Source organism: Adiantum capillus-veneris, chromosome 25 (assembly GCF_014529385.1).
Source record: "Adiantum capillus-veneris isolate H3 chromosome 25, ASM1452938v2, whole genome shotgun sequence".
Classification (NCBI taxonomy): domain Eukaryota; kingdom Viridiplantae; phylum Streptophyta; class Polypodiopsida; order Polypodiales; family Pteridaceae; genus Adiantum; species Adiantum capillus-veneris.
Window position 1 is genome coordinate 109,964,440 of NC_140955.1, and position 15,563 is coordinate 109,980,002.

Here is a 15,563-nt window from a genome sequence, read left to right on the forward strand (position 1 = left end):
CATGAGTTCGAAACCTACAAAGCAAAAGAATGAAAAGACTGACTCACCAAGACAAGGTAAAGAGCCTTATAAAAGTTGCAATAAAAATCAAGGAAAAAGGAATATTAAGCACCATCCATTACCACGCGAACCACCGGGTTCATGAAAAAAGTAGGGTAGAGTGTTAAAATAACATTAGTGGGCAAGCAAATCCATCATTTTACATGGTATTCTAGATTTTCACTCAAACAACCAAGGATGAAACAAATCAATGTAATAGCTAGGTTACCTAAACGGGTGAAACTCTTTGTCTTTAACCATTTAGGAATCCAATCATTGTTCTTTAATTGGTTTTCCCTCCCCCCTGAAAAACTAACCTAAAGCTACGCTTGCATCTTTAATTGGGCTTTCTCTTCACTTGCCAAAGACCGTGGCTCTTTAGACTCTTAAAGGCATTCTCTTATTATATTAGGTACCGATTTAATACCGATTTAGTCTAGTAATTGTGGTATCTAAGAAGTGTTACCTACTATTGGATTTGAACCAATGACTCTCGCCGTATGAAAACGATACTCTAACCCCTGAGTTAAGTAGGTTGGGCTTCCAGTCTTATAGCAGCCTGTTCTATCGAGCCTTGAAAGTCTTTGCCATTAAATCGATTTTCTGTTAAAAAGACAAAGCCTCAATTTTGCTTATGTGTCAGATGCTATCCCTTTTAAATGTGGTATCAGCAAGCATAAATGCTTTAAGCCTGGGCCAGGCGTACAGCGGCCCTGTCGCCAACTTACAGACCAACAGTAGACCATGCAATGTACACACCACTGCACACAATGGCCACATTATTGATGACTCATCACTAAGTGCAATTCTAGTGAGATTAACTAAGCCACTGGCTCTGCATTTGTATTATGTGGCTTGCAGGCAAATGAAAGCATGGAATATGTAGAAAAATATCTACAAGCTGCCAAAGATAAAGAGGCTTTCTTACATTACCCTGCCATTATGGAGGGTCTTAATCCGATAATAGACAATACTAATCTTACCAATGTGATACATGGCTCTACGTGGGATGGGACACCCTGCCTTAGCCTCCCATGGTGACAATCCTTGAATAGCCCTAAGTAGTAAATACTGCATAGTAGGGGTAATAGTATACTACTTTATAGGACCCCAAAGGAGACTTAAAGCCTTACTTTGGACCGAAGGGAGCTGCTATTAGATTGAAGGAAGCTCTGCTTCGATTAAATTGAATAAAACCGCCCATTTGCAATGCATTTATTAAGCCTTGCTTTGGACTGAAGGGAGCTGCTCTTAAACTGAGTGAAGCTCTGCTTCGATTAAATTGACTCGTTGCACTGCATATGTCAGTGGGGATTTCCAGCTCAATGAACCCCAAAGTAATTATCTCGCGCATTAACAGTAGGGCCGGCAATAGCGTTAGAAAATCACTAGTCAAGCTCACCGCATCAATTGCAACTAGGTTGTTGCAACTCTTGAAAGGCAGGCACCTAACAATCCTAAAAGTTATCGTATTGTGCAATCGTAGTAGGGAAGGGTTATAGAGAGTTCCTAGAATACAAGGAATTTTAAAGACACAGTAATGGAAAGCTGTAATCAAATTCTTTTTTATCCATCCTTTTATCAAAATTAATGTATTTGTGTATAAGCATGAAGCAATGGCATAGTTCACTAAAAAATCCCCAAGACCAATCGTTAAAAATAATGAATTGTTGTTGCTGTTAACAACATCTAACCAACCAGGTAACCACAAGCTCCGACTGGCATTACATTACTTGCCGGACTATCTTAGAAGATATCCTTTTGCGAGAGCTTCTTCTTGGCCCTCTCTGCGGCTTGCATGGATCCTATTGAGTAAATAGAGTGTCAATGTTAGCCATTTGGCAGATTCTCTCTGAAATGTCCTTCAGGCTAAAATGCTGACAATTTTTGTCCAATCTATTTCAAATTAATTATCTGAACATGCATAGATGCATAAAAACATGTAAAGATCAAATTCATAAAGTCAATACAAAAATTTGTAACAAAAGTAAATAATCGTGATTATTTACAGCTAAGTAATTTCTTCAAATTTTTGCAAACTTGGCCTTACAAGCTTGAAGTATATACCAAATAGATACTCTGAATGAAATATGGGCTCATTTGGACGCAAAGGGTGAAAATGGTGCCAGATTTAGGCTTTAGGTCTCTAAAACAGTAGATGTAAAGAGATTTTGAGATTTTGAGATTCAAATTTGTTCAAACTTAGCTAGTGGGCTTAGGGTATCATGTACTTTGGATCTATGATGGCAAAGTTGAAAATTTATCCATTTTTGGCTAAATTTAAGTAAATAATCGTGATTATTAACTTTTTTACCAAAATAAATATTTTTTGGTACAACTTGGTTCTAGGCTTGGTATAGACCCTGTGTATGTGATATTAAGTGATTTGATTCGAAAAATGTGGATCATAACTCAAAAATTGACTTGCAAGGACTTCTTTGCGTTTTTTGGCAATTTTCCAAGTTACATATGATCATTGTGGCTCATACTTGAATTTTGGCATGTAATGGGTGTGTACAAATGATATGTGAAGTGATGATGCAACTTTCAAGCCAAAATAGTACAAAAGTAAATAATCGCGATTATTTATAGTAGTCATTTTTTTTACAAAACTTAATTTTTTTAATCTAAACACATTCTATACACCTAAAACAAGTCAAAAATTGAAATTGGTAAAGTTTGGTCTTGCTGGCATCACTTTGTACTTTGTTGACTCTGAAATATTTAATTTTTGTGACTACACTACCTGTTAAGCTGGTCAATCACTTTTAAGGCTATTGACTTGTCCGCAACATAGTTGTGAAGCAACTCATCCAATTTTGACTCATTTGGAGTTAGTTTGACCTCGTATGTCGAATTTGACGCTTTGTAGCCGTCGAGCCGTTTTTCGCTTTTTGAGGGCTTTGCTTGATTGATTTCACAAAACCAATCATATGCATTGTGTATAGACCTCGTAGGTAAGCTATCTGTGGAGTCAGAACCCAATTCTAGCATCTACAAAAAAACCTAGCTTTTCTACTTGGGACTCCCTCGAACTTTGTTGAATGGTCATCTGTTGATATAGAAGTGTTCTAATATGTTGGAGCATGCTACAATTCAAATTTTATCCGATCTGGTTGAGCTGACGGGCCGTTATGGTTGATTTTTGGTCGTAGGTCTTCATGCACTGCTCGGATTCTAAGGTTTTTTCTAGGGGTTTCGACTAGCTTCCGGCCGTACAAAATGAATCATTGATGAGTAAAGAACTTACCCCTCATGTCTCGTGTGAGACGGCCCTGAAAACAGACAACTATAGATTCCAAAAAGTACGAGCAAAGAAGTCAAAATGCTCTCTCCAAAGGCAACAAGTGAAAATGAGGTGATTTTAGTTTACCTTGGGTATCTATACTCGGACTCCTTGAAACATTTTTCCCCAGATTCCTCTGTTAGTCCTACTAGGCCGTAAAATCTATGTTAGACTCAAAAAGTTTCCCAATCGGATTCTTGTAGCTCATTTGCAAGAATTTTGCAAAGTAGGTTTGGCCGCTTAATTTAGGCTTTCCGCTTCCACTTTTCGATTTGATTGAAATTTTTTGTGCTTGTGCGCCTTGACTTTCTGATCACCACCGCGTCTTCAGTTTTTTCTTGCATGTACTTGTTCTATGATCGGAATATATTTGTCTTCATTTGCACAAAGAAGCAAATGTTGATCCTTACCTCTCTGATACAATTGGTTTTCAATGAGATCATAGTCTATTGCTTCAGTTTCAATTGCTGTTTGACGGTGTTTACTCATATTCTCAAGAAATGTTCGTCTTGATAAGTAAGTGACTAGATAGTTACTCCACTTAGGAACATGTGACATTTGAAACAATTTTACATGAGGTATGGGTGGTTTTTTTTTACATTGAGGACAATCCTTTATGAAAGAGCGAACATCACTCCTCATAGTTGGCCAAAATACTCCAAGTCTCAAGATCCTTTGCGTAGTTTGGTCTTTCTCAAAGTGAAGTCCCACTATAGTAATATGTGCTTGACTTAGGTATTGGTTTTTCTCTTCAGGATTAATGCATAAGAGCAATATTCCATCTCGATTTCTTTTTTATAGCCTACAAGCTAGTAATTAATACATAGCTAATTGCTGGATTAATGCGACTATAATAGGAAGTGGTACTTGTGAATCCACTTGAGCTATGGTCGTCAATGATACCATATTTTATGACCATCGCGGTATCATTTCCACGGAGAACAAATATGCATCTGGTAGATCATCATCTACTCCTTTAGGTGATTCCCCTGAAATAATCCTTGACAAATGATCTACTCTTTGATAAGTAGTGCCATTTTTTACAACCACAGTGAAATCAAATTCCAAAAGAATGATGAACCATATCACTATTCTTTCTGTGTTGCATGGCTTGTTGACCAGGTACAATAAAGCTTGGTGGTCCGTGAAGAACACAAATTTGTTCGCTAATATGTAATGTCAATACCTTTTTAGACATAGATCATTTCTAATCCTTCCCTTTCGGTGGTGGTGTAATTATTTTCTGCCATGTTCAACTGTTGCATAAGAAATAGGAAAATCAATTTTCCCATCTCCTGGTTGAGCTAGTATACACCCTATGGCAAAATTGAAAGCATCTACATGTATGTGGAATATCTTATTCTAATCTGGTGCTATCAATATTGGACCTGAGGTGAGAGATTGCTTAAGCTTCATGAAGGATTCTTCACACTCATCACTCCATTCAAAGTGTGTAATCAAGCTATACATGGGTTTTGCGATTATAGCGTACATGTAAATGATCCGTCTGTAATTTCCACAATGCCCCATGAAGGCTTGAACCCCCTTGACTGTTGTTGGTCTAGGCAAATCAACAATGACATGAGTTTTATCTATATCGATAGCTATGCCATTTTTTGACACTATATGTCGAAGAATTTTTTCTTGTCTACCCATGAATGTGCACTTCTCAGGATTTAAGCAAATCCTATAAAGTCTACATTTTTTGAATACCTTTTTGAGTTGTTCAAAATGATCAGCCCAGATTGATGTCAATGTATGCATAGAACATCCATATTTACTTCCAAGAATTTCCTAAGATATTCTTTAAATGCATGACTCATCAATCTTTGAAATGTGGCAGGAGAATTAGTTAACCCAAAGGGCATAACCCGACAGGCAAAAATACCCCATTCTGTTGCAAAAACAGTTTTATGTTGTCTTTTGGGGCAACCAAAATTTGATTGTATCCTGAAAAGACATCTAAGAAATTGTAAGCTTCTTTCTTTGTAGCTCGTTCTAACACATGCTAAGTGATTGGAAGGGGAAAGTTGTCTCTAATGGTAGCTACATTCACTTTTTTGAGGTTGACACATACTCGTAATTTTCCATTCTTCTTGGGTACTAGCACAATTGGAGACACCCAATCTGTGTGTTCAATTTCATTCATGAATTCAACTTCCTTTAGTTTCTCAATCTCTTCTTTGATCTTCCTGGTAAATGTTTCATTGTATGTGTATGGCCTTTGTCTACTTGGTTTCACATCATCTCTCATGGATATGGTATGTTGGCAGATTTCTAGATCAACACCCTTGAGAGCCTTGTAAGACCAAGCGAAGATATCTCCGTATTCTTTTAATAAGATTAGTAATATCTCTTCTTCTTCTTCTTTAGTTAGGTCATTTGCAATGTAGCAGGCCTAGGTTCTTCTCCTGGCTTAGCCAACTCTATCTTTTTTGCGTTTTCGGACCCTTCGTAGGACTCGCCCTGTTTTTGTAGTTCTCTAATATGTTGTTCGACAATGAGTTTTTGATCTTGGAGAGTATACTTTTTGTAATGGGAAAGAACACTCATTACATCTTTACCATCCTCTTATGTGGTTTCCATTTTGGTTGTATATATTTCCTTTAGTACTTTTTTCAACTATTGATTCTTCTTTTTTCGCTCAACTCATGTCATGGTTGACTCCTTTTCCTGTTTTTTTGGTTTTACTTAAGTATCCTTCCTTGGTTTTCTCAATGTTTTTGACATTTTTGGGTTTTCTTTTGAAGGATATCTGCCAGTGATTTTATCCTTGACACAATCATGTGCATCTATCTGCATCAGGAACTGTCTTCTATTGGAGACTGATGGCATAGTCTAGCTTTCATGTTTCTAGGGTCCCTTTTTCGTCTGTACCATTTTTATCTTCTTGGTTTCCGGTTAGGAAAGTCAAAAAAAAATTTCTCCCCTCCTTTCAAGAGTAGCTTAGCTCTCACATGTTCTTTTTCCGACCCCGAATCTTCTTAGGTATCTGAGTGTTCTTCTAACTCATCTGTTGCATTGTAGTAGAGGTCTGAGAAGACTTATTGAGATTTCATCAAGTATTTGGGTTCCTCAATTTCATCTTCAATGTTGAGGTTCAAGATCATTTGGATGGGAATTATGTCGTAGCCATCCTCATTGAAAAATTGAGTAGGCATTGACGTATTCACACATACATCCATTGTCGCTAAGATTTGACTCCACTCAAATGGCTCAAACAAATGCTTTGGCAAGGGTTCAGGCACATAGGCTTTGTTGGTGCAATCCCTTTCTAAAATACATTCTTCTCGTTTTAAACTCCCATTTTCTGAAGCTCCACACATCCAAATAGGAGTGTCTTTGTTCAACCATGATGGAAGCTTAGCTTCAATCAAGGAGGCAGAATCAAACTCTTGTATGGGAGTTTTCATGAAATCTCTATAAGTGTGATCTTTTAAACTAACCCTTCTTATAGATCCCACTTTCTTCAAGTACAAATAGTTGTTTCCCCAATCTTGGATAAGTTGTACCTGTCGCATTAAAGGTCTTCCCAATATGATTTTTTAATTGAGTTTTTTCCCAAAGTCTACTATGGAAAAAGTGTGTTGATATTCAATCCCACAGGAATTGACTATCACTTTTTCAAACAGCCCTAATGCTCCTTCAGCCAATTGCAATTTCATTTGAGTTTGTCTAATGGATGGTTGTCCCTAGGATTCCCATACGTCTTTTGTGGCTATGGCTATGCCTGCTCCACTATCCAGTATTTCCATGGTTTCAATGTCATTATATTTCACTGAAAGGATGGTGTTTCCTTCTTCCGCTTCATGATATTCTCCAACTTTGTTCATTGGAACATGTCAAATCTCTTTGTTGTTGATTTCAGGTTTCAATTTTCCCAAATTTTTTGAGATTAGCCCCGTTATATATCTCCACCTTCTCTAGGGTTTTTTGTAGATCATTCCATAAGTAAGGTCAGAGTTCTAACAACTCTCCCAAAGTAAGAGTGCATTGGATGGGTGTGGACACGATCGACTGAATGTTGTCTACTTCTATGGTCAGTTTCGCTCTTTTTAAATGAGTGGTCTTGCACACTATGGATGCATCTTCGTTATCTCCCAAGTAAGAGGGTAATGTTTCCAAGGTCAATGGTTTAGACATTCTTGAGGCTTCAGATCCGCAATCCCCATACAAGGATTGTACGTCCATATCCATATCAGGAGGTAGGTTGTCTAACCAAACTTCCTCTATAGGATCCGACTTTAGAGTTAGGCTCCCATCATTGATCTCTCTAGCTTTTTTTCATAAGTGTCCTAGCCAGTCTTCCTCTACAAATGGAACTCCATCTAAGGCATCTTCGTTGTCCGGCACTATAAGTTCTGGCTCTTTTGTTTCAAGGTGGGGCTCTACCACCACTTTAGATTTTTCTTCAGTGTCTCTTTCCACAAGCTCCTCAGGTACTGCCATACTTTCGAGCTTGGATTATTGTTTTTCCAGCATTTCTTACGTGATTTTTACCAAATTTTGATAAGCTTTAAGCTTAGCTGCTTCCATGTCGGGAGAAGGATAGTATTTCCATTTGTTTCCAATATTTTGGCCTCCTTTAAGTCCTGCTTGGTAGGCTTCCAAGGCTGCATTAATAGGATCAAAAATTTTATCAACCAAAACTGATCCTCTAGATTTCACAGTTGTTTCTTTGAGTTCACTTCCAGGTTCTTTCACCTTTTCCTGGAATAGCCATTTTGCTTTCTCCTCGATTTCAGCCTTTTATTTTTGTTTTCTCATCTCGTACCTTTTACTTCTACTTGTTTTGGTCTTTTGAGAGACAATTTTTGTATTCTCTAAATCATCAGAGGAGTTATGTTTCTTTTTCTTAGCTTGGGCTCTAGTGATTACCTTGATTGGAACAATCAGTTCACTCTCACATGAGCTACGAGGTATCACTTGGACCACATTTACTACTGCTTTACCCTTGTTTTAAGGATTTTTAGGACAATCTTCCCAAAAGTGTCTCCCTTTTTGTAGCATTGTATGCAATACGCTTCAACCGGCTTGAGGTTTTTGTCAGGCTTTGGGAATTCATTTTTCCAATGATCATCTGTACCACAGTTATGACAGTTTCCTGTTTGTGGCTTAACCATGGGTCTTACCATAGGAGGTCTAACACCTTGATTAGCTACATAATACATTGGTGCAAGCTCTAGTGGAGCATAAGTTATAGGTTCTTCCATTGGTGGTGGATGTGAATTATACCAATCTCCATTATTGTAGATAGACTAGGCTCAGCATTGGGTGTAACAGGCACTAGTGCTTGTTCAATTATGACTCCGTTTGAATGCATGTACTTTACAGGCACTGCATTATGTCCTGGATACGGAGGTTTTTGACCCAGCACGGGTTGAGGTCTTTCCATACCCATTGGTGGTCTTTGAGCTGGTGCCATGTTAGGCTGATATCTATACATGGGTTGTCCTTGTGGCCTCATGGACACGTACTAAACATTCCCATCATACTTTGGTCAATAGTAGCACTCATTGGTCTCATGGTTGGTCCATTTACCCTCAATTGCACACCATTTTTTCCGTCTAACTAGTTGTCCCTATTAAGGTATCCCTTGTCCTAGTACTCTCATAGGTGCTTTTTGCATGTTATTCATCATGTCGTTCATCCTTTTGAGCATGTCTTCTATGGATAAAATTGGTGCTGCAATAGCTGTTCCCACTTGTGCTAGTTTAGTGGATTTTGTTTTATCACTTTAGCTATCCTTAGGGACATCTTCTTTGTTGAAAATATCAGAATTGTCTCCTAAGTCAATAGCACCTGACACACACTCTTCTAGGGTTGTATGCTTCTTTCTTATAGCATGAAGTTCTTTGTTTAGCAGTCCCCTCTAGAAACAATGATACTAGTCATTCTTTTGCAGGTATCTCTAGCCCTGGGCATCTGGCAATGTATTGTTTCATTTGAGCTACACAATCCCTAACAGACTCACCTTGTTTCTGTTTAAAGTTGTAGATTTGAGCTACAATATTGTGTCTGATCTCCGTTTTGAAACAAGCAGCTACAACCCTTGGTATTTGGTTTGTCTACCTCCTCAGGAGTCATCATAACAAAGTTATTGTTATAAAAATCCAAACAGGTAGGTTGGTGGTATGCTGATCCCTTATCCGTGGTCTTGAAGATATAGATGATCTTCATGGCCGTCTGTTGTCCTAATTTGGCATGCGAAGTTCACAGGAGATCTTTGACATTTCTATTCTCCCAACAATAGACTCCGATCCTAGGATTATCAGTACTAAGCCGTTTCAAGGGCTTCAAATCAACTTGATCTTATCCCTCGAATTCTAAAGTTGGTGGTCCTTCTTTTGCAGCCATATCTGGAATTATGGTGTTTACTTCTAACCCCCATTTGTCTATCACGTTAGGATCTTCGACATGTAAATATTGAGTTCCGTTTCAATCCATGTACATTTTTCCTTGTCTGTTTTCCCTGATCTCCTCTGCAAAATCAATACCATGGTCATCAATGCAAATAGCATACTCTTCATTACGATCCAGGTAAACCTGAGCTCCATGGCGATTAGTCTTATAAAAAGAGTATATGTTTATAGCGCATTGTCGTTCCGATTTCTGAGTGAGTCAAACAGGAAGACATTATAGATGTCGAATAAGAAAAAGTGTCTGAGACTTCTTCAGGGATAGTGTGCAAGGAATTGCCTTGATTCACGCTTCCTTCAATGGATACTCTATTGGAGGTTTCTCCAAGTATGCCTTGATTTTCTAGTACACAACCAGATCTAAGGTTCATAAAGACTTATGAAGCACTGGATAGAGTACTTACCTTTGGATTGACTTTTTGTCAATTGCTTCCACTTGACTGGATTGCACTTTCTATCCAAGTTACCGATTCCTCGTCTGCAACCTGATTCCTGTACAAATTTGATCAAGTTAGCCATTCTCCTATAAAGATAGTATAGTTTTTGCTAAGTATTGTGATTGGTCTATGTGTATCACTTCAAATTGAGCTAATTCAGTCATCAGTTGAGATTTTTAAACTCGACTTTGGCAAAATTCAAAGGATTAATCTGCAACCTGGAAACTGAGTGAACATGTACCAATTTGGATCCGATTGAACCGAAACTTTCCCGGTGGCCTTGTATTATGTTGGTCTAACATTGTACAAGCTCAAAAGTCAAAATGGGTGGCTCTGTGTAGCAGTAGTAAATAATCACGATTATTTACTTTTGTCAGCTTTTTACACTTTTTGGCTTGATTTGCCAAGTGTACAACCTGTTAAGGTCCTTGGACAAGTTTCAATAAGTTTGGACAAAATCTGTTCAACTTTATCAATTGTTTCATGTCCGCATACTCTGATTTCAAGAATCTGGTTTAAGTCTTACTTTTTTGATCCTTTGTGGGGTCTACTTGATATGCTTGACCTTGTGGTATGCTCAAATATGCAAGATTGCCAATTTTTGGAGCAGATGTAAATAATCGTGATTATTTACTTTTGTTAAGTTTTGCAAGTATTTTATCCCAATCTGGACACAAATCTGTTAAGCACTTCAACTTAAGGTCTCTAGCCAAGTTTCATCAATTTTGGACTAATTTTGGTCAAATGGTCATTAGTTTTCTGTTCGCAGACTTACCTTGCAAATTTGGTCATAATTTTCAATCCAATGATCCAAATCTTACCAAATTTGGTTTGTGGGCTTATTACAACATGGTAAAACTAATGGTATGCTAACTTGGTATAAAAAAATTGAAAAACGGGGCATATATAAATAATCGCAATTATTTATAATTACCAATTTTTTTCATCTTTTTGGTCAATTGAGCATGTACACACGTCTATCACCTCAATACAAGCCTATGGATCAAATTTCATCAAGTTTGGACTATTTTCTTCCAATTTACACTCAAGTTTCAGCAGAAACTTAGTACAAACTTTAGTTTTTTTCCCAGTTTGGTGATCCAAATCTTTTGTGCCTTTGCAAAAGTTGTTTGTACACATGCAATGAGTCATTGGTATCAACCTTAGTCAAATTTGAGCTGAAAGTAAATAATCTTGATTAGTTACTTTATGCCCAAAATAAATAATCTTTTGCACTTTTTTCAAGGACAGTCTTTTCATCAGTTGTTTTAACCTTATGAATCAAGTCAGAACTTAATTTGGCAAATAATTTTAGTTTTTGCAAACTCTTGAATATTTACCTCAAAGTGTCCTTGATCTTACCCACTGGTGCATACAACTATTAAGCATACTCTCTAGTCGGATTGAGTGGTTTGGAGTCTTTTCGTGCTATTTCTAGCCATAGACTTGAAATTCTGCACTTCAAATAACAACTCACAATGATTCTTTTGGAGAGAGCAATGTCCTAAAATCCACCTTGGATCCTACTTACCCTACTCCTAGGTTCTCATGCAATGGGGTTGTGGAAAGTGTCCACAAACACTCATTTTCTTGTTTTTTATGGTTTCCTGAGAATTGGTCTTAAGACTTGTTTCGTCTATCAACCATTCTCAAAATCCTAATCTAATCATACAATCCTAAAGGCACTCACCAAGTACGATTACTTCCAAGATACCTCTACACAACAAAAGATGACAATCTTAAGCTATACGGTTTCTAAAAGAAAGTTTCTACTCTAGGAGATCCTAGAGGAAGTTAGAGGATAACCTCACAAGTTTTCCCTAGTTTAGGTCTCTTCGATCCCTGGCAGCGGCGCCAAATGTGGGACACGTGTCTAGCCTCACTATCCTATCTTATTGCAGTTTTAGCGAGAACCACGATTAAATTGTCAATCCATGGGATGAAGCTGACTTGACTAGTGCATAGAGGCTACAAGAGGTTTGTCAATCTCTTGAAAAACAACTAACAACTTGCTTCTAACTCAAGCTTCACTCAAGTGACTGAAATCACCAAAAGCCAATCGCTCATCGGCAAACAAATCACATCTGTTACAGCATCAAATGACATTCAAACGTAACGAAATTTGTAGGACAAGTTTATAAGACCTAAGCACACATGCTTATGGTCTCAAACCCCACTTTAGGTCAAAAGACAAAATTGCAATTATTAACAGTAGTATACTTTTGACCTAGTTGTTTTCGACCCAGAATGCACCTAAATGCTTAGCAATGATGCCCCAATACCCTGCCTATGCTTAGTTTTTTATTTTGAAGTGTAAATTCCTACTTATGATGAAATTAAGCAGTGGGTTGGAGATGTCAAAAGTTACGAAATACTGTGATGTGTTTACGTCAATGCGTAGAGCTCTTACCTACGGATGCTATGCAACAATTGCGACTGCAATGTGACAACCAGAGAGGGAGTAGGAAGCGCGAGAAGGAGAGAAGTGAACGTCGTTAGCTCACACTGTGTATTTCATTATCCAAAACTTAAAAATAACGTACAGAAATTGGCTTTTATACCTTAGCCAAGGTTTTTGGTGGTCAAAACTAATAATCTGGGAGCTCTAACTAAAAATAGGTAATGACAGGTTGATACAATCTGGAAACTTGTAGCCCCGGCTCAACTATTACAAGGTTTACTCAAAAAATAGGAGTAACAATATTCTCGATTTATCAAAAATATTAAGTGTCTTTACATGGGAGCTCCAAAAAATGGTCTTTGTGTTAGCTTGTTGCTAACAAAAAAGGTTGTATTTTAGTTGTCAAAAATCATAGATAATGAGTTTTAGAAATAGTGCTTGAATGCAAACTATGCAAGCATCTTTCCAAAAGTAGGGCATATATACATAGTATCTAAAGTGGATGAGAAGCTCATGGTGAAAATGTGTGCTTGATGCAGTTTTTTTTTGTCATAAGGGCTCCAAAAAGGGCCAATTGGAATAGCGGGGTTCTAGGTGTACAAAGTGCTCATGTTTTGACCTTGAATGTAGTGTTCAAGATGCTCTAGAATCTCATCTAGACGGCTCCTCAAATAGAGCTATGGTGTGAAAGATAGAGCTGTTCAAGTTGGAATGTATTGCAGATCCCCAGCGGGTAGGGCATACATGGGCAAGTGGTTAGAGAGAATGTCAGTGGATAGGGTTGAAGAGATTGAGTTGTGGAGCATGCTTGTTTTCTTGGGTCATCAATTAGAGCTCTAAGGAGAAGTTATGGCATATGGAAGATTTGCAAGGTCCGTGTGTGTGTCCACTTGACCACATTAGAAATCATGCCATCTAGTGTTTTTTGGGCCTTGAAAGGATTCTAGAAGGTAGTGGGCATTGGGCAGGTGCTTGCGGGGGTCATTATGTGTAAAAGTACCATATCACGTGTGTTCAAGAAATGTTTGTAAAACCCCTTGTCTCTGAATTTTGTAAGGAATATAATGTACCCTTTTCTTTTAAAATCTGTAAGTTTTTTTCAAATTTGAAAAAATAATGCCCTTCTGTAAGTTTCAAGAACTTTAAATACCCTTCTGTTGAACTCATGTGATAGGTTACATTTTTATTAGGTGACCTCCCCGGGGGCAGGTGAAAGTCACGGCTTGGTAAGCAGAGTTAGCACGAGCACTAAGTGGCAGCTGGTTGAAGATGGGGGAAGTAGCGAGAGGAGGAGATCTTGAGTTTTTTTAAAAAGTTTGGGAACACGTTGTATGAGGCCACAAACAAACCAGAATGCAGTAGAGTTTGCATGGTTTGAGGTTGGGAATGATTGTGATCAAATGTTGCAGCTCAACCATCAGGGGTGGGAGCAAAGAATGGTAGCTCTCCAAACTTGTGGGAAATTTTTTTTTTTTTTAATAAATTATATTAAGTGGTTTTGAGTCACCGCAAAAGGGAAAGGCCCTACAGGGTTTCCACATGGTTGGGTTATATCCCATATGCTAGATTTTAATGTCAAAATTTGGTGTATAAGGGCAGCATCATAACCCACACTATGGGGTATGCGAGAGAGAGAGAGAGAGAGAGAGAGAGAGAGAGAGAGAGAGAGAGAGAGAGAGAGAGAGAGAGAGAGAGAGAGAGAGAGAGAGAGAGAGAGAGAGAGAGATTCTCCCATGACCGTGGGGTCCCCATTCGGGTGTTGTGCATGGTGGCGCCAAGGGCGCTAGGGATCTATAGTCGACATACATATGATATGGGTCGTCTTTCTTTTGCACTAATAACACTAGTGAGAAAAATGGAGATGAGCTAGGCCTAACCATGCCTTTCTCAACCAACTCATGCACTTGCCGCATAATCTCCTCTTGTTGAGCTTGGGAAACTCGATAAGGAGGTTTATTAGGCAGTGAGCTTACTAGAAGAAGTTCAATTGCATGGTCGTCATTCCCTTGTTTGGGAGGTAGTTCACAAGGGATGTCGTCCAATAAAAACATCTTGGAACCCCTTGAGGATATTGGATAGCTCTATTGTTTATATTTTCTTTTGCTAAAACATTAGGTTCATTTTGAGAATCTTTAACAAAAATCATGTACACAAAAATAGACCTCTTTATTGACTTATTGAAAGCTTGCTTATGTACAATGGGTATGGTGTTACCCAACTCCTTAGCATCTATGTACATATCTTTTTCCCTAAAGTAGATTGGCCTTTCATGGAATTTAACATTGGCAGCCATGGAATCGACCATGGTGCCCTTAGGATCACATCTTCATGCTTGAGAGGAGAGATGAAGAAATCCTCTTTGTCCATATTGCCTTGGACATGGAGCCTCAATTTCCCAATTAAGGGAGTGATTGAGGATTCTTTCCCCTTGAAATCACCATTGGCAGGTAGGACATCTCCCATCTCATAGGCTTGGATGCCTAGCTTGGTGGCCAACTCTGTGGAAATTGTGAGTGGAACCAGGTTCAAAGAGAATGAAAGCATCATGTTCTCTTACCTTTCCCCAACCATGTCATAGAGGAGATCCTTTGTGATGAGCATCCTCTTTTTGAATTTCAACCAAGGTAGCTCTAGGAGGCTCGTTACATGTATTCTTGTGGGGACAAGCATGATAGGCATGCCCTTGCTCCCCACACTTGAAACAACGATTATCTTTTCGATAACACTCTAGATCTTTAGGAGAGAGTCTATTTTTTCCTTTAGGAGAGAGTCTATTTTTGCCTTTATAAACTCCCTTTTCGATAACGCTCTAGATCTTTAGGAGAGAGTCTATTTTTGCCTTTATAAACTCCCTTCTCCTTAGCTTTGTTGTTGTTGGCATTGCCTTTGGGATACTTTTGGATGTTGTCCTTCCCCTTAGGCTCGTTATGGTCCTTGTTTTCCATGGACTTAAGATTTCTCTTAGGCCCTTGCTTGAAGCT